Genomic DNA, 20,999 nt, shown 5'->3' on the forward strand with positions numbered 1-20,999 from the left:
AATATGAACGTATAAAAGAGTAAGATTATAAACGAAATAATAATATAATTTACAAAAACAAAATTGACGTTTTGGAAAGGACCCTTTAACAAATGTGGACTAGGAAGACTACACACACGCTGGAAGGATAAGATAGTTAAAATTGCTAGACCACACTGGTTGGGTGTTGCGAAGAACCGAAGAAGCTGGTATTCTTTAGAAGGCGCCTTCACCTCAGATGATCTGAAATAAAAAAAAATACTTTTTATTTAATAATTTTTAGTAATTAAACATTGCAGTCATATAAAGCTTTTTAATTTATAATATATTTATACCTATTGTGCCTACAATGAGAACAATGGTTTTATTGTAAATAGCTGAACGAGAAGCTAGCAGCTATTTACAAAACATAAGAAGGAGCAAACAATTTAAATTAGTCTATAAAATTATAGCTTCCATACTGAATTTTTGTGCTCATCATCAACCCGGAGACTGGAAAATGAGCCTGATATGACAATCGGCTATTCTCCTTATGATATTATAAGTCGGAATAAATGTTATAAAGTGGGTAGTTGTAGCTTTTCCTGCCCCTTTGGACATAAAATGCTTGTATTTTTTGTTATTTTTAGCATAATTCGCAAACAGATGAACTGATTTGATTTTAATATTTATAAATCGTTTTTAAAATAATCTGTTAAGATGAGCTAGTTCAACTAAGGGCAATGAATTTGAGATCTTAATAACATTACACATAGAACATAGAATTAAAAGAATGTAATAGCAGTTTACCACGCTTGAACACTGAGTAATTAGTGGCTTCACTATCCTTCAACACTAGTGTTGACGAGGCCTGACTTATGACTTAGTGTCTAATTAACTTCTATCTTACTAGTCTTACCAAGTTGTTTATTAAATTTCAACCAACCTTTAAAGGTCAAGGTCAAGGCCAAATGTTAAGAAAAACCTTCATAGGAGAAGTTACAACGAATTGCAATCGTGCGATTTTAAGTACAAATAAAATAGAGTTTCCTTCGTTTATCGAAATGATATTTAAATATAAGGGCTAGTTGAAGACATAATGAAAAGAAAGCGATATAGAACATTACGCTGAAATAAAATTTTATGTCAATTTATAAATGAACCGACGACGGCTGTATACCCGACGGTTAAATTGAAAGAAAACATGACATGAAGGTATCTTCTTTATAATAATATTAATTTAGGATATTTTTAGTAAGAAAAATCTTTTAGTCAATCAAAAATTTCATTGGTCTAGTTGTTCACTGTAAAAACGATAAATACAATGGAAAATGAAACGTAAAAGAAAATTTAAATTAGGAATTTGTAAAAACTATTCCCAAGATAAAATGTAGCCTTTGGCATTGAAGGGTAACATAGTTTTCTATTATTGAATGATTTTTTTTAAAATGGAGTAAGATGTGTTTGTGATGATCCATTATAAACAAACCAACTAATATTATATGTATATGATGTAAAATGTGCGTGCTAATCTTCTTTTCGGTTTTATATTTATAAGCATACAAGTGCACTCTTTATTCCTTTACTCTCATAGTTCGGTAAGACGGCAGGCCAAAATGACTGGAGAGAGATCAGGCACAGCACCAACAGCTTTACGTGTTTTCCGTAACAAAGAGGTATCCCACCGCCTACTTCCTGACTCCGCGATGCGACTAAGTCATATTTAAGATGGAAAAACCCAGTCACAATTATGTTTTGGCCCGAACCCAGGACTTCGGAGTAGTAATCGTACTCGTATCGTGTACGCATTACCACTACGCCATTGAGGCACACATTCGGAAATATTTTATCACCTACCAATCTACCACATCGTATACCCCGCATGTGTTATTTGCATAAACCGGGTCACATTTCTGGTGTAGCCGCTTTGAGCTCATCCACTCGTAGGTGTAAAGGCGGTCGACGAACAACTACTGTCGACACGAGATAAACTCATTTATTATGCTGTTAGGTTTTGTCGATATCGGGTATTACATGTATATTCCTGTTGCATAGGAAATATTATGTTGTTGATTCTAAACTGAAATATAATAGATTGGTATCTTGTGTTTGTTGTGTTATACTATTTTAGATTGTTTTTTTGTTCCATTGTTACGTTTTGATCTCCGTATTGGTGTGTTGTGTGCAATATTTTTATGTTATTATTATTTATTAAATTATTGCCTTGTTTTTTTGGATGGCAATTTTTTTGTCTCTACGGTTAAGTACAATATAATCGTCATATAAAGTTGGCTAAAGAGGCACGTATTGTAATAACAATTACAATACATTTTATTGACTGAGTTTTTTATACGGTATAGTTTTTCAAATATTTATAAAACATTGTGCACTCACCCTGATACCTCGCTCTTCGAAACCAGCCACTACCTAACGTTTTCTTTACGAAATTTTTAAAAAATAATACAATATGATAACCGTAAAATGGGCTCCAAGATTTATTTGAAATATGGCTTAACAGAACTATAGACTTATTACCCAATGGTAAGCAATCAGCGCCGTCCACAATACCACTTTACCAAAAGAATATCTGAAAGGACCACAATCTATACTTTTATAAAAGTAAGTCCCCAAAAGCTATCTGTCTGTATGTGATCGATTTTCTCAAAATGTACGGAATGGATTTATATGAAATTTGGTATGGAGGTAGTTTAAGACCCTGGGAAGGTTACAGGCTACTTTCTATCCCGGGAAAGTATATAGCGGGTTTATCCCGGAAAACTCCTACACGATTGTGAAGCCGCGAGCAAAATTGAGTATAAAAAAATAGAGATAAGAGGAAGAAAGATATGAGCCTTCACAATATTCGCCTTGTATTAGGTCAGTAGAATATAAATCAATATATCTTCATAAGGAAGACAATTATTAATTAAAGCCGACGATCTTAAAGTTTGACCCCGTTGTGAAATTGAAGTTATGGGCATCTAAAGCTTTCGGTAGTTTAATCTAAATACGTAATTGAGTTCAAAGTGTTTAGTGTTTATGTCGTTCCTGTAACTTTTTTTACAAATAAAACTATTGTTATTAATATAGCGATTATCTACATATATATGAAATATAAAAAGGTCAAATTAGCTTGGCAGCCTTGGTAGTATAGATGTACTGTACATACATGGTACGGCAGCGCTGTGTGGTCCTGGGTTCGAATCCCTGATCGGGCAAAGTGGGTTTATCTGCTCGATATCAGCCCGGAATATGAAATTTATGCCCGATATGGCGATAGCCTCGCCCCCTATCACACCATGGGACGGAACACACTTGGCAAAAAGGAGGTGCCCTAGTTGCACCTCTGCAACTAGGGCACCCCCAGCACTATCCCCTTCGGGGATATATGCGTGATATGTGTTTGTTTTTTTTTTAAATTAACAAATTTGTTTCCATGAGGTAAGTCGTCTATAAGACCATCTATCGATTTTATTTTATTTTCAAGAAGCCGATAAACATCAGCACACAAATTCAAGGAAAAATGCTATAAGTAATATAAATGAGATATTTGTTTTTAATATAAACATAAACACTGTTCACATAATAAACAAAAATAAATATAGCAATCGTGTAATATAAATTCAGAAAGAGCACAAAAAACAATTTCGCTCCCGCACATTGACTTGGTTGTACAAAGTTGTTTATTGGCATATATTTATTAGCCGCGTACATGTGCGCTCAAATTGAATCCGACTGAATATAATAAAGTTTAAATGATCCCACGTTTAATAGAAAAGCGGTCGGCATTTAAAAAACTCAGTTATCTGGTCTCTTCAACGGAATGGATTTTAAAATCGCTGCAAAGAGTAATGGAAATTGGAACGAGACCATAATCATTGTGGCTTTTCTATTTTAAATCATATATTTCTGTTGGAAAAGACTGATGAGGTACATTTTTATTCTGTTGAATTATTTGATGGTTCGTTTTTTGAACTCGCGTTAATAACTTATAGATATAACTATTGTCTTAGTTCTATATATAATAGTACATAATATATAACTAAACCCTTAGTATATTGACTTAATAATCAAAACTAAATCTTCTTAAGTAACAAATTCACAATCCTTCAAAAAGTTTGCGCACTCTTTCTCATCTAATATTATTCCAATTATTCCTAAACGTGACAGCGCATAGTTTTTCAAAATATTTACCCTTAAAACTGTACGGAATGAAGTTTTACCCCTTGATATACGACATACATGCAAGGTGAATAGGAACGCGAACAAAGTAGACTGTACGGATACGCTCCGGCGCAAAACAAACTAAACAAACTGCTCACAGATTTATGTGATCCAATCTCGGAGAGGATAAAAATGTTTTTAAAAACGGTGTAACGTGTTCTGCCGAATATTAGCTTGGTTTGTAATTTTTTTACGTTTGGCACTAGTTTACGCACACACGTCTGTAGGGAAAACCCGCTAATGAAAATAATATTCATCATGATCAGCCCGTTGTAGTAGAACTGCTGGACATAGGCCTCTCCCAAGGTACGCCATAGAGCCCGGTCTACTATTTTATGCATTCAATCGCTGCCGGCCCTCTTCTGTAAAAATAACTTTGAAACATTGACCTATATTCTATTATATTCTATAGACACGAATGTCCATATAAACTATTTGTTCAACATCTGAACTAAAATGGCAACGAAAACGTCACTGTTATAACTTATTTATTCACTTGAACAACAAATAATTTTACTTATTTGACTAATATTTTTTATTCACATCCAGGTTGGCATTTAAACTCGCGTTTTTATATTATGAGCGCGCTCCGTACACAAACATCAATATTGACACCATACTAAAATGAGTTTGAATGGATGACAGTTCAATTCAGTTGAACACAGTGAATGTTCGGAATGCCAATCTAGTACATAGTACATATATATCGATGCTTTGAAAAATAAATATTGTATCTATCTAATAGCAAGTAATTATTGTTTTACGTAGTGTTGCAGTGGGGAAGGGTCCATATAAACCGATTTTTGCCAGCTTCCCTTTCGTAATTTATGTAAAATCTAATTATCATTACAAGGATTTTCAGACCGCTTATGCATATCATTAGTACCTATAAGTTATGTCCGGTTCTCTTTCGTAAAATTTCACCCCTCGTCATTGCAGTGCTGATACTTTGTCTTTTACTTTGTGTATATTTAAAGATGTGGTTATCAACGCTGATACCAAACCTGAATTATATTTTAAAATAAAAAAGAATTATTGAACCTTAAGAATGTAGCACAAGATCTAAATAAGGGAAGCTCCTATTAGCCTATAACAAGGCCATGCTACCTATTATGTGCCCTAGCGATCAACTTATGCACAAAAAGAGTAACGGTGCGGAAGACTGGCGCGTATTATGTCGCCTGTATTACAACGAAATAAGGTATTATGGGATTATAATAGATTATAATTAAACTGAACATCCTGTAAACTGAATATTTTGACTGACTTTAAAATGTACACTCACGCCTTTTATCCCCAAAAGGATAGGCAGAGGCGCAACTGGTGCACCCATTTTCGCATTGTGTTTATTTTCGCGTTGATTCTATCGCGATATCAGGCACAAATTCCAGAGTCCGGAAATACTAAGTTGATAAACCCAACCCGAGGATCGAACCCGGGACCTCAGCACTGTAGTGTTACCGTTATACAACTACGCCATCGAGTCAGTCAACTTACTTTAAAACGCGTACATATTTATGCCAATTGTAAGATTTGTATTCGCTCGGATAAAGACCACCGTATGCAAAATATTAAACCCCCGTACTCACCTGCGTAAGTATCCCGCGTTCCGGGATAAGCCTGTTTATGTCCGGCTCAACAGGCCGGCATAATTGTGTTGACTGGCGGGATTATTATCTCGTCAGTTAACAGTCTATCTAGACCCCATCGCTTACCATCAGGTGCAGTGGGGTCATTGCAATGCGTGAATAAAAAAAGTATACGTATATATTACATGCATAGTTGTGTTGGGTATTTCACGGAATTACTTAGACTTGATTACTTTTCTGGAATAAAAAGAACATGGTCTACCCATGCACCGAATGTAATCTGAATCCGTTGAATAGTTGTTGGATTTCTTTCAAACTAAAAACAAGAGGTTAGTGACAGAGAAAAATACTTGGGATAATTTGTTACACCATCATAATATTAAATCATTATTATAATGTTAAGTACAATATAACCCGATAAACCTATATATAACATAAGTCATTTTATACACAATCACTGTTAAATCAGTATAGTTTTCAAAGTACTACTTACCATGATTATAATAATATTATAGGTGCGAAAGTAAATCTGTCTGTTATGCTCCACGGCTGAACCACCGATTTGGATGAAATTTGGTATGAATATATTTCTAGACTCTGGAAATATCCTTAAAAATTTGTAACGGGACTATTATCCCGGAAAAACTTTACGTATACAGAGCCCTGAGAAAAGCTTTTTGTTAAACAAATAAATGCATGAAAAATACATACTTAAAATTTTAAAAATTATAATCGGTATTTCTATTCATTTTGGATACCAAAAAAATCTGGAAAAGAAAACGTCTCAAAAGACAATATAAAGAGTATGATAGTAACAAAATGCGGAAACCGTCACATAGCAAATGCTGTTCTTACTCATAATGGATAGATTTTTCCCTCCTTATCCACTCCATTCCTAAGCCGGAATTCCGGCATCCCATTAGCAGGCTACCCCCGGTGTTGACTACATGGACGCCTACATACAGAAAAAGTACTCTTATTAGTCAACATAACATAATCTAAAAGTCCGTTAATTTATCAACGTAACACTATGTTTTTAACACATGTAAATATTTCTACGAAACAGGCTGAGGCACGCCAAGAAACGTGTCGGCGGAAATTAAACTCTACAAATGGACTTCGCTACTGGAATAGTTTTTTTGCCATCGATAAAACGAGTTTTCCACGACCTCCACGCTGCATTGTATCAAACATACGGACATTGTCGGAAGGGTAAAAGAAATGCAAAAACTCTTAGTACTACAAATGACTTTTAATCGAGACGTATGAGGTATGTGAACAAGATTCTGAAAGATAAAAATGAATGATTGAAGTGATGTAATGTATAAGACACGATTTTAACTTAGTATGCTTTAAAAACCATAAATTACTAGTCAATTACTTATAATGTCAAATATATATATTTTTTTAAAACTATTTAAAAAAAATTGTCCTTGATATTTAATTTTCTTTTGATAATTTATTTTTGCCCTGTACTGAACCATCTTAAAAGATCATTTCAAGAACCAAGAAGATTTTTTAAATTACATCCACTGGAAACATAATATCACCACAAAAATCGAAATATTTACCTAGTCCTAAAGTTATATTTATGGACAAAGTTAATGAACTTATGTACAATGGTTAGACATTAAATATATTCGTTATTGCATCGAGGTCGAGTAAACCTGCCAATGACATAACGCAATTCCCTTTCGCCCCAATAATCAGGGCACACGTGTGCTTTTTCATTTGTTTTCTGTCATCAATTTTCTCAACGGTCGGCAACTTTTCCCTTGCCCACACTGGAAACGTTCAGGTATAAGTAAGCAACGTCAAATGGGTAAAAGTTTTTATAATTGCAATTCATGATAATCTGTTTCTAAAATTGCAATTCAGAATAATCTTTTACGCTTTAATGGTCTTTTGAGTTGTATTACGTTCCGTGAAGTCTCTGTTCTATGTTGAACCCCTTTTTCCGCACTTAGCCGGTAGGAAGTCGGGCCGTTATGCGTGATATGCCAGCTATACCTCTAGCCAGCCCAACTCCTTCCAGAAGTGCAGAATCTTCCTGGTTCCTCCACAGGCTTGTGATCCCAATATATAGAGGATTTCAGCCCGTTGTGCAGCTACTCCTTCGCATTCCAGGGTAACGTGGGAGGCTGTTTCATCATCCGTCAGACATGCAACCCTTTGCAACCCCCTGGTTGTTGGTGATATCTAAACATATAAGTGTTTGCCTATTGGGCAGTGTCCGGTGATTGTACTCACCGTTCCAAGTCCAAGTCTTTACAAGGTTAATAGTTCAAATTTTGTAAATAATTATGTTTCTCTAAAGTCATACTTCTTATTATTTAGGTTTGGTTCGGGACATCGCGTGCGAAGAATTTGGAAAGAAGTATTAATATAAATTAACATTTGTGTCAGCAGCAGATAAGCCTACATTTTTCATACCTAAATCAAAAAATATCTTAATACAAAACAAAAGGTTAAAATCTCGTCAAAAAATAACCGAAGTTGCAATTTTCCATCCATACCCGTTTATCGATAGAATTTCTTACGTGAAAACTCCAAACAAGGGATCGGTGAAATCGCGAGGTTAGCAATACTTAACTTTGTGAACAATTTCACGACGAACCCTAACTCATTTGAGAAGTTATCGCAAAATTCTGTAAGAATAAAGATGTGACCGACTTTCTTTGCAATGTCGGTGTTAAAGACGATATTTATTTTTAGCCTTGTTTTTTAAGGAATCATATTGTTGTACACAAGACTAAACCCCTTATTCATAGACATTATTTATCTAAGGACGGAGCATTGCTGTGATAACAAGTCTGTTTCTCAGCATTGTTTATCTGACGGCTTTCTGTTTGTTCAGCTTTATTTATTTAACAGCCAACTAGATTCAAGTTGTATCTCAATATTAGCCAATCCCAACGGCCCTATGTCTACGCACTGCGAAAGCTGCCATGCCGTCAGCACTGAGAAACAGACTTGTTATCACAAGAATACTCCGTCCTTAGATAAAAAACGTCTATGAATAAGGGGGTATTAATACAGTGGACTTCACGTAGCTGATAATAAAAGGACTATACTTTACTCGATACAGTAAGTACTCCATAGTGCTTTGTAATTTAAGATGAGGGTAGATTTTTCATACATACTGTTCACCATGCGAGAGTCGTATAAAATATATCAGAATAGCTTGGATTCTTAATTGTTTTAGAAACGATATTGTCGTTGATTCAAATAAAAAAAAAGAAAATATTTGTATAGCAATAGTTGAAAAATTCATATTTCTATCTAGCTATACCAATATAAAGGCTACCTCAGAGGTATTTGGTGTTATATTAATATCATCGAATATATCCTAAAAGTAAATGGACGTTAAAAATACTATACTTTAAATTATACTTTTCTAGATTGTTCCGTCTGCCTTGTTTAGTCTAATTTCGTATACAAACTGATTGGACCAACTATTGAAATTATGCTAATGGCATGTACATAAATTTCCTAGTATACTCCTAAACTTAACTTATACCTACTTAGTTGTATATTTTGTGTACGTATACTATAAACACGTTAGATATCAGTGGCAGAAGGTGAAAATTTTCGGCAATCCGACACAACATATAGGTACTAATATGTATAGGTATAAATACGGTCCGCAAATATTTCTGGTTATATTTAGATTCGTCAGAAATTCTACGTAAAGGAAGCGGGCAGGAAACGCGTTATATGGACCCTTCGCCACTACTACATACTATGTCTATACAATTACGGATGTTTAAGAAAAAATATGGACATCTTTAATAATATCAGCCCTGTATAGTATACTGACCCACTGCTCGGCACGGGCTTCCTCTACTACTGAGAGCGGCGATAGCTTAGTTGATTGTGGAACGGGCTGCTGAGACGAATGTCTACAGGTTCAAATCCCAAAGGGCACACCTCTGACTTTTCGAAAATTATGTGTATTCTTTGTGAATTATCGCTTGTTTTAAGGGTGAAGGAAAACATCGTGAGAAAACCTGCATACCTGAGAAGTTCTCTATAGGAATTTTGAGGGGGTGTGAAGTCCACCAATCCACACTAGGCCCGCCCGGTGGACTAAGGCCTAATTGACATCATTATTATCTGCTAAAGGACTTAATAATTTATTTTCTACGCCTGTATAAGCTCAATGAAACATATAAGTACATAACGAAAAAAACTAAATTAACAAACTACAATTCATTTTCAACAGTCCGGGACAAAACAGTAGTATAAGTTAACACACCAAAAGTAATAAAAAAATACGAATTTATGTAATAAAGAATCTAATCTAGGTATTACGGGATATTTGAAGTCTCTTTTAGTCTGAAAATTATGTAAACGTTTCCAATATTTCGCTTCTCGCTCACGTTTCACGGATTATAGTCTGAAAGGGCGCACACTTTGGAACTTACAGGATCATCTTTCTCTCGGAATAGTGAAAGTAATGCAAAAAAAATACGTTTAATATTTTATTTCCTAAGACGAATGGTATTGAAATCTCATCCTTGCATGTTATAAAATAAAGATTACCCGCGTAGCCACGTCTGTCTGAAAGCGATAAAATTAAAAGGTAAGTACCGAACGGATTTTCATTCGGTGTTCACTGATGACACCAACAAGTTTGCAAACTGTTCAAAAAGGCGGCCAATCTGAGAGCTGTGTAAATATATTTAATTACATATATTTAAATAACGGATTTTTTACTTCTGCTGTATCAACTCTGATCTGTATTCCATGACCTTTGATCTTTGAATTATAATAGTAAGCATCGCGTGACGATACCCCAAATATCACATCCGACAACCAAATTCTGTATTCCAACGTGTAACCTCTGATCTACGGGCTGTGACCTTTGCCCTCTGATGTTTGATCTCCCAATATCAGGCATCAAAGACGCAATATCCCATAAGACTAATCATTGAAATCATTGATATGACTGGGAATTCTTAACTAATCTTTCGGGTGACCACAGCAATGCATTATAAATAACGTATGATAAAAATTCAGGGTAAAACTATTATAATTTGGTCAGTCGTTATGATCAGACGACTTTACATCATGACGGACTTGTCTCATTAATTTTATAAATTAAAATGAAACCGAAAACGCGACTACGAATAAGTAACCTCAAAATCACGAAACAAAGTCTTTATTTCTAAAATAGTGATGTTACGTATCATTCGTTTACACACTATATATTTGTTTAAATATAGCCATTAACTAGTTTCAATGGAACTAAATTAGCTAAATTCTGTTGCAGTATGAACATAGGTTTACCTCATTGAACCTGATTACTAATTAGCAGTTATATCCCATTAGCTGTAGAGTGCAGTCGTAGGCAAACGTTTTATTAATTTCATCAATGCTAATTAATTGATTTAAAATGCGAATATTTTATGAAACATTGGATATCGGATTAGTGGCAGCAACTATAGTACAGTCGGAATATTTCCACATAATGTCATGCCTACGTGAGATCCTTAATTTTGATTATAGCTTCAACTATTTTGTTGTATTTGTGTTTTTATAGTTAGATTTTACCTAAATTAAATCTCTTTCAATGCTTTTTCATGCCAAGTGTGCTTTTTGGCACGAAAAAATTACATTACATAAGCATATAAAATAATAAATATACCTAATGTATAAACCACATTTTCACAGACTAAAAAGAGTATAATTTTTTTTTAAATACTGTGTCTTATTTTTTATAGCTCCACCAGGTATAGCAACAATTTTACCAGATCATTCCTTTATTTTCTTTAGTCCCATCTTCTCTTCATTTTTATGACCACAAAATTAAAATTACAACAGAGGGTTGGTCCGTTCTGTGCAAACAGGAAATTTGAGATAAAAAAGGCTGGCTTAAGGGATCTTGGGTCAATCCAGCAGGTATTTAGTTTAAGCTGATAAAAAACTGGTAGATTTCACCTAAGTACAGCGAAAGTGTAGCAAAGGAGGCGCTACTTAAAGTCAATATACTTTATTGAATACAACAATAGTTTTAATTAGCAAAAAATGGAGATGGGTATGAAAAAGAGGCAAGACATTATAAATGTGCTGTTAGAGTTTTTGTTTATATGTAATTGACAAGGTTATGACTAATATCAATCCAGTGTATTGGGTTTCTGCCTATCGGTCCCTTGTCATCCATTTTCCCGGTGATTATTAGTTTCTTTATTTTATTTTATTTATTAGGTTTTCCAGAAGACTTAACACTACGATTACAATAATTTAAATATTACAACTTATAGCTATAATGTAAGCCCAAGTTAGGAAAACTCAACATGTTTATAATTTAATCTAAAAGTGACTTAAGCACAGCAAATTAAACACAATATAATTTGGAGACGTTCATGATTACCGGGCTTAGAGGCGATGTGACCAAAGGACTCAAAAATTCCTGTCATGCATATTATTTTGCAGAGCCCATGCCTTTGTATCACGCTTGAATTTTTCGAGGATTGACAGTTCTAAACTTTTATATAATACAGGTTATATACGTCGGAATAGTGCACCGCTGGTACTTTTATCACGGTAGTTATCTTTCATGCATTCTATTGAGTAATATTTACTTTTTTATAAGAATTTACATCTATTATGAGGGAACGAGAACAGTGTGTTGCAGTGTCTTATGACAAATATTCAAAATAATAATTTTGTTAGATGATAAATAAATAAAAAATGAAACGTATCGTTTAACAACACACAAGGATTAATTCAATTGACCTTTCTGATAATCGTTAATTGGATTTCATAGTATTATATTTTTTTAATCTAAACATATTTTAGTATAGTAAATAGTCATTGTCTAACACATTTTTAATGAACAAAAGGATTCTGCTCAGGGTTGTCACATATGTGTAAATTTCCACACATTTTATGTTATACCCAAAATTTCAATTTCAATAAAACGTCCCGAAATACAAATATTACATTCATGAACACTAATATATTGGGCATATAATTTTTCATGGACAATAACATACGAAGCAAAATTTCATTACGAGAAACTTCTTTATTTTCCTTAGCTTTATTTAATGTATTTTTTAAACTGACAAAATACACAGAAATTTCGCCCTCACAGCCCGGTCCACATCAATAAAATTTGCGTTGTACGTCGAGCTCAGCGAAAAATTAGGTGTGAACACAAATTTTCGTTAATGTAGACGTATTTACGTGGAAAAATATTTCCGCACGCGGCGTTTTAACACATTTTTTTTTATATTATAATACGTCTTTAGAATCATAAGTTACAATAAACAACGTATGTCATTGATACATGCTATGTGTATTTTTGAATAATGCTAATATTAATGGCGTATTTTATACAGAATGACTACGTATTTCAAACGCAATTTAAGCGCGCAGTAAATGCCATATAGATGGAATACATGTTTTTTTTTTATTTTATGCGCACATTGTCTCAGAAACTATATTCTTTTAAATATAAATGCGCACATTATTAGCGAACAGAATATAAAATACGCCGCCTATATACTTAGGTCTTAAAAAATAAATAATGCATTATTTTTCCAACATCCTTATTACTTTCTATCTTTTATTTCAGCCAATTAGCGGCTACGCTGTAAGCAGAGAGAGTGTATCAGGCAAAGGTAATAAGCTTTAAGGTGAAGCCTTCAGTAAAATGTAATTAACAAAGCGTTTAGTCTACCTACGTGAACATTAATTTGTGTAAGTATTTTCCTAATTAAATTTAATTCTTATAATGCAGAGATTCTGAAAGTTATCCCGGAATATATAATCCGATAATCCAGATATATATATTTTTTTAATAAACTTGTTTTGTGTATTTATTTAATTACTTGACACCATTTAGACGTAGTCTTGCTGATTTGATTATCACTATATTCGTGGGGGTACTGCCTAAGGTTTTCTTTATGCAAGTAGTATTATGACTATCAGTGCTATATTTTCTTAAATTGAATAAAATCTAATGTGACTGGATCAATAATGATTTGAGTTTTGGACCAGTTGTATAGTCAAAACATAACCGAGCAACGGCTATCGCTGCATTCCTAAGGGCCGTCAGAATTATATCTATTTGGGCTGATCACGAAAAAAACTCTTCATAATGAACCACTTTACCAAGTTGGTCATCATAATAATATATCAATATCCAACCAAGCACAAAAAATAGCCGCAACTTTAATTTACAAAAAAATATTACTATTTATTTATTGTACTGTTCAAACCACAAAATTCCAAATTCAAATTCTTTTCACAAACAAAATGATTATAAATTTCGAATTATAACCAGCCATGTTTCTTTTTGATAACACTTACCAACGAGATGAACGTAACAAAAAATGCCATCTTCGAAATTCATTTCGCTCATTGTCGGGTTACAACAGGTTTTCGGCAGCCACTGGGCCGAACAAAAACTTTTCATACAGTCAAGCAGTAAACAAAACACTTTACTGGGGATAATATTGTTTTTATCTAAGTTTACCTACACGGATAATAAGGAAAAGGGATCAAACAGTAAACATTTAAACTGATGCTTTTCTCTGACCGTTATCACTGACGTAAAAAGGAATTGAATGTTATCATATTTTATTTTTTAAAACAATGTTGATTCACTATTACGATAAAGAAAATAAAAATTATATCGTTGATCTTTAATATTTAATAATCAATTTTTTTGCAAATTTTATCTTTGATATTTTACCATAAATATGTCCTATTATTTCCAAAAATATTTTCTACAAGCGTTCTTTACACATTACTTATGACACATTAAAATTATACTTACTTACACATTAAAATTATCAAAATCGAGTCATACATTACAGACTATAAAATCATCTATATTTATGAGACATAATATGTTGTTCCATTTAGAAAAACGGTCTATTATATTTGTGAAGTAGGTATAAATCGTCTTAAATAAGCCTATAAAAATCCCATTTGTCATACCTAGACCATCCAAACCTAAAAAAGTCCTTTCATGAAGCAAACCCTTCAAAGATTTATTTCTTAGACTCCCTAAAAGCATATTATTTTTTTTAATATTTTTTAACTTAGCAAAGCAAAGATGACCGAGTTGGGTGTAGAACGGCCTTTTTTTTTTTTTTTTTGGTTTCGCGGAGAAAGTCCCTTATTACTACCGCCCAGCCTTCGTGGGGGGTGACTGAGCGGTTATGCTGGGGTAACCGTGCCTTACGGCCCGGCGTTGAGCCGCCCGGATTTGATGACGACCTTCGGGCGGCCGCCGGGCCGAGTCCCTATGTACAGCTAACCTACGCACAGCCTACCAGCTAAAACTCCGCGGTGGCCTTCTTCGGCTGCGGGCTTCCTCTGACGGAGTTGTCTAAGTCTTCGTCCCCAGCCGCCCCTGCGCGGTGCCGCCTTGCGGCCCGTCTCCTATGGGTGGGGGGCTCAGAAGCCCCCGCGCACCGAAGGACGCCCTCGGCGTCTACGGCAGCATGAGGCCAACTACACACTGCCGTCCATCCCGGGGGTCACCACAATGTGCTAAGCATGCACAACCTACACCAGCGGCAGACAGCCCCCTGCTGCCCGCCGGCGACCCCCCGATGGCCCCTATTAGTCGCCTTTTACGACAGGCAGGGGATACCGTGGTGGAATTCTCCAAACGCCCCCAGTCCACAGGGCGGGGGTGTAGAACGGCCTGCCGAGACGAATGTCAGGTTCAAAAGCCAAGGGCACACATCTCTGATTTTTCTTAAGTTATATGTGTATTCTTTGTGAATTATCGCTTGCATTCACGGTAAAGGAAAACATCGTGAAACCTGCATACCTGAGAAGTTCTCTATAGCAATTTTGAGGGTGTATGATGTCTACTAGTCTACATAAGACCTCGTTACGGACTAAGGACTAATTCCGTGCCCAGCAGTGTACAGGCCTGGTATTATTATTATTAACTGTGTAGCACTTGTTTAGTTGACCATTCTAGGAAAGTGCCCTAAAATATTATGTAAAGACTTAAGACTTTATTAGGGAATGTTGTTGACGAACAAGGCTTCTCTTAGTTCGTAGTTTAACAGTAATAGATGTTTGACTATGTAAGAACAAAATCAAGAACAACAATGTTTAGAATTATTATCCATTAATAAAAGTACGGTAGGGTTTATCAAAGCATCATTGTTACATAGTCATTTGTTATTCACTACTTCGAATAATATATTTCAATAGTATAGTAATTCAATGTTTAATTTTGCGTTATTGTATTTAAAACATTCCTAGATAGGATTAATACAATAAAATTATAATATTTTTTCTATCCAATCTGTGTTCGAATTGTTCAGTTTTCAAGTGATAGTATTACAGTTTACGTACTTGAAAAATATTTGTGATTACAAACACCGCTTGCTGACTCACCGCACATTCCGTGTCTCTTACTCTAATCTTAGAAGCACATCCATTTAGTTAATTAGTTATTTAATCAGACGAAACACAATTAAAATCATGAAATTAGTTTACAGATGGCTTACACTGAATTTTATATTAACATTTCGCATCTTCGTCTATGTGGCACAGCAAAATGACCTCTCTGTACCTGATGGTAAATGGAGTGTGGTCCAATAGAATGTCGATTGACGAGAGATGATTACCCCTCGACAGTCCACACAATTATGCCGGCCTGTTAGAACCGGATATACACAGGTTTATCTCGAAACGTGCCACACTTACGTAAGCCAGTATGGCGGGTTTTACCACCTTATGTACGGTGGTCGCTATCCGGGCGGATTTAAAATATACCACCATCAAATTTGTTTGCCAAATATTACCCAATTTGGATCCAAACCTGTTAAGCTATTTTTAGTTTTTGAGGATTCGTTTAAATGTTGTTTTGTTGCCAAGAAATGAAACACTGCTATAAGACTGTCAGTTGCGTAAAACTGAAGTCATTTTTGTCGGTTGTTGAAGAACGTTGATTTACTACTGGGCACAGGCCTTTTCTATTACTACTACTACTGAACGACTTTTCGACTCACATGTCGCCACGCTGGACTAATATGAATCGGCCCTAATATTTATCGAAATTAAATAAAATATTTCCCCAGATCTAGGATACAATATTTATGAAACTTCGGCCAGTCCAGCAATTAACAATAGGTCCAATTTAAAAATATATGCGCGCGGTACGCCATTGTTTCGGTCGGTGTCTCGCGACGAGTGCTACCAATTAGCGGGCCTGCAATCCGCATCGCTGATTGCGACCCGTCAGTCTGGTCGCCGCGTCAGTCGACATGTTGTGATCGGAAATCCTTTTAATATAATAAATATTATAAAATTAATGTTTTTATGAAATTTATATGTATGAAGATTTTTTATATTCGAAATTTAAAAACTATTTAATATTTTCTCAGAATATAAGTGGAAAGAATTTTCTTATATAACATTGTGAATTTCTAAGAGAACAGTAATTATTTCTCAGAAAACCCACAATGGTTTATGACCAAAGAATGCGCGCTTGGACAAATTAATGTTAGTTTCGTAATGAAAATTACTTAGAAATCTCTTTAAAGATTTAGGATCCTTTTCAGAAATAATGTACCGTTGAAACTATGCGGCCTACAGTCTATAGCATTCGGTATCCATTTTGCGGCAAGTTTGGCCAACAGTCTGCCATCCAAATACCGAAGCGGGCAAGACACATAGCTGTAATAAAATTCGTTCGCCAATAACAATTACAATTTGTCTTCGATAACTTCGATTCCACGATACCCTCTCATGCATTTTTGCACTCGGAATCTCGTTAAGAAATACAATACGAATTTCGATGGCCCTTACAATATACAGATCTAATACGTTTATGTAAAGTGGAACTACTACTTTTAACTGATAATGTGGCCTGAGTATTAGCAGTAGCTTCAAGATCACTTCACTGAAGAGACACTTCGGCCAAGAGTCGTCCACTAAGTCGTCTCGCTTGGATACTCGTATGTCCACAATCGAAACTGTATAATTCAAGAGCGGAACATATAATCTTGCTGTTAGAACCTCGGTTTCAAGATGGTCTAAACTATCTAAGCTAAAACTTATCTATTTCTTATTAATAGCAGTGTTATAGTTTACCTCCTAACATTTGTTATATAACACAAGTTTAATTATTGCTTAAAGTGCACCTAATAATTAAGTTTACATACGTTTGAGCATTACCAACATAGTACATACTGCATGATAACCAATATCATTATAACCCATGTAATAAACAGGAAACTTAAAGTGATTGCTTGTGAAGATTTTTTTTGAACAAATTACATTTGGATTACTATGTAAGTCCTAATAGCTCGTAAGCAAAATGTCTTTATTGATAAATTTAAACTCTAAAACAATGATACTTCCTCGGTGGCGAAATTCTATTGTGTTACGCCATGCGATTGTCGTGCTGACGTTTCGAGTTTGTTCATAATCGATTCTCGAGTCGGATGAAGTTGTAATGGGTTTTGCTAAGCATAACTGCCAAAATTTATATGATACTACATATATCTACTCCTAAAAATAAAGGCTCATATATGTTAAAAGAATAAGGAATGGCCAGAGCCTCGCCTACAAGTCAAAAAGACACTAAATAATGTAAAAATATTTCTAGCAGCAATGTAAATATCGTACACAATATTTATTGTTTCACGAACCCGCTGTGTATTTTAACATATTCAAAATGGACGTCTTGCTAGCAGCGAGCGAGCTGAAATCGGATGCAAAGAGCCAAAGATTGGATCAAATTGCGCGCCTTCAGACACTCGCACCACTGACCTACTCTAAAGGCTGACTGTGCATTGAAAAGCATTTTTTATTTAGTATTAAATATTTTTTTATTAAGACAATAGTACGTATAGGTACTATATATAATACCTATACCTAAGTATCTAGTGATAATTTTATTGTGTTAAAAAAAAAAATATCATTAAAAACAATTCAAACGTAACACGTCGTTAGTTTTTAAATTCATCGCTTATAAACAATTATACAAATAACTTTATAAAGTCCGAATTAAAAACACCAACCATTGTCCATGTATTTGGGATGTTTGTGTGCGTCGGTAATCACTCAGCTTTGGGTGATTCGATCAGGTAAAAAAAATTACCATAAATTATAACAACACATTTTTTTTTAACTAGAATTGCCCGTATCAGTAAACCAATTTATTGTTAATCCCTATGTTCAACATGAAATCAAGCATATTAAAGCATCGACATCGAACGTTTAATTTGTCTAACAAAGTTATTTGTATAAATAGGGCTTAATAAAGCGACGCGCGTCCTTTCTTGTCATCTAATTTCTGATTTCAACTTTTAGCATCCCATTTAATTTAAAATATTATAACCCAACACTATAACAGCATCTTATAGTTTTATTTATTTGGTACAAGCGCTTTTAGAATTTCGTGTAACACGCTTCGTAACAAAAACCTCACGTATTCTTATTTCGCTTAGCATCATACCATTAAGATTTCTAGCTACAGGATGTCTCGTTTGGAGGGTGACTTCTTGTTTTCAGCGCTTTCATAACAGATATTTGTTTCACAAGCGCAGTGTTGCGTAAGCAAAATACGTTTTCGTGCATTTATTCATGACTGCAAGCTGGCCACTTTATTCTAGCGGCTTGTTTTACGGAAGATGGGAATTTAAAGAGAGTCAGGGTTGCCAATAGCGATATAAATAGTGTTAATAATATATATACTGTCCCACTGCTGGGCACGGGCCTCCTCTACTACTGAGAGAGATTAGGCCTTAGTCCACCACGCTGGCCTAGTACAGATTGGTATACTTCACACACCCTCAAAATTACTATTGAGAACTTCTCAGATATGCCAGGTTTCCTTACGATGTTTTCTTTCACCCTTAAAGCAAGCAATAATTTACCAGGAATACATACATGATGTTAGAAAAGTCAGAGGTGTGTGCCCTTGGGATTTGAACCTACGTACATTCGTCTCGGCAATCCGTTCCACGCCCAACTAAGCTATCGCCGCTGTATAATTATTGTTACGATAAACATATTTTTGTGAGGGTATTTGTGATACCTTTTGCTATTAGACACAGAGCGTTTGACAGACCGATGCAGTCGTGAGTTGACAATTGAAACCGAGCAGTTGTTCATTGACAGTCGTACCGGTCGTTTGGTTTGTATATTTGTGAAAGTATATCTGTAGACAGTGATATTTCTTTTTATTTTAATAAAAATCGCTTCAGTTTCTAACAATAGATTTATCGCGTACGTGGACCGCACTAAAATATACCCACAATCGACAGCGTTTTGGACAATAACCATTAATTGTTACCCAACCGTCTAGCGCATGTGAAAATTATTGGTTAAATTATTTTTGCTCATGGTTCAATCAATGTACGAACTAAACCAGCGAGAAGCAGACTGTCCTATTTCCTTTCCGTGCATAGCCTTACGGCATAGGTAATAGGTTTCAATTTGTAAGGTTTTTATAAATAATAATTACACAAGTAAGATAACGTTAACTCGAAAATGAAGGCAAATAAATAAAGAAATATTATTATAATAATATGGTGTAGTATATTATTATAATAATAGGGTAGTGGACTTAAACCTAATTCCTTCGAGTAAAGGATGCCCATACCCAATAATAGGACAGTTTATAATACAGGACTGATATTATTATATTACCTTTATTACTATGTATACCTCGTAAATTAATAACACAAAATATACGAGACTGCTGTACTAGCTTAAGAAACACAATATTTCAATTACGCTGTACGTGAAAGTTGCCAGTTTTGTGATTACGAACCCAAAACAATTAAATTTTCCTTTATAAAGTCTCAAAAAAAAGCAGCGGTAGCCTAGTTGGTTGTGGGACGGACTGCCGAGACGAATGTCCGCAGGTTCAAATCCCAAGGGCACACACCTCTGATTTTTCTAAAAAATTATGTGTGTATTCTTTGTGAATTATCGTTTGCTTTAACGGTGAAGGAAAACATCGTGAGGAAACCTGCATACTTAAGAAGTTCTCTATAGGAATTTCGAGGGTGTGTGTAGTCTAGCAATCCGCACTAGGCCAGCGTGGTGGACTAAGGCCTAATCGCTCTCAGTAGTAGAGGAGGCCCGTGCTCAGCAGTGGGCAAGTATATAATACAGGGCTGATATTATTTATTATAAAGTCTTAGTTCAACAAAGTAACCATGGACGCTGACAGGGGGGTGCAAGGGAGTGGACTTGCACCCCCCTGTCCGGAACGAATCACAATAAAAA

The sequence above is a fragment of the Manduca sexta genome, chromosome 8, assembly GCF_014839805.1.
Source record: "Manduca sexta isolate Smith_Timp_Sample1 chromosome 8, JHU_Msex_v1.0, whole genome shotgun sequence".
In the NCBI taxonomy this organism is placed as follows: Eukaryota; Metazoa; Arthropoda; class Insecta; order Lepidoptera; family Sphingidae; genus Manduca; species Manduca sexta.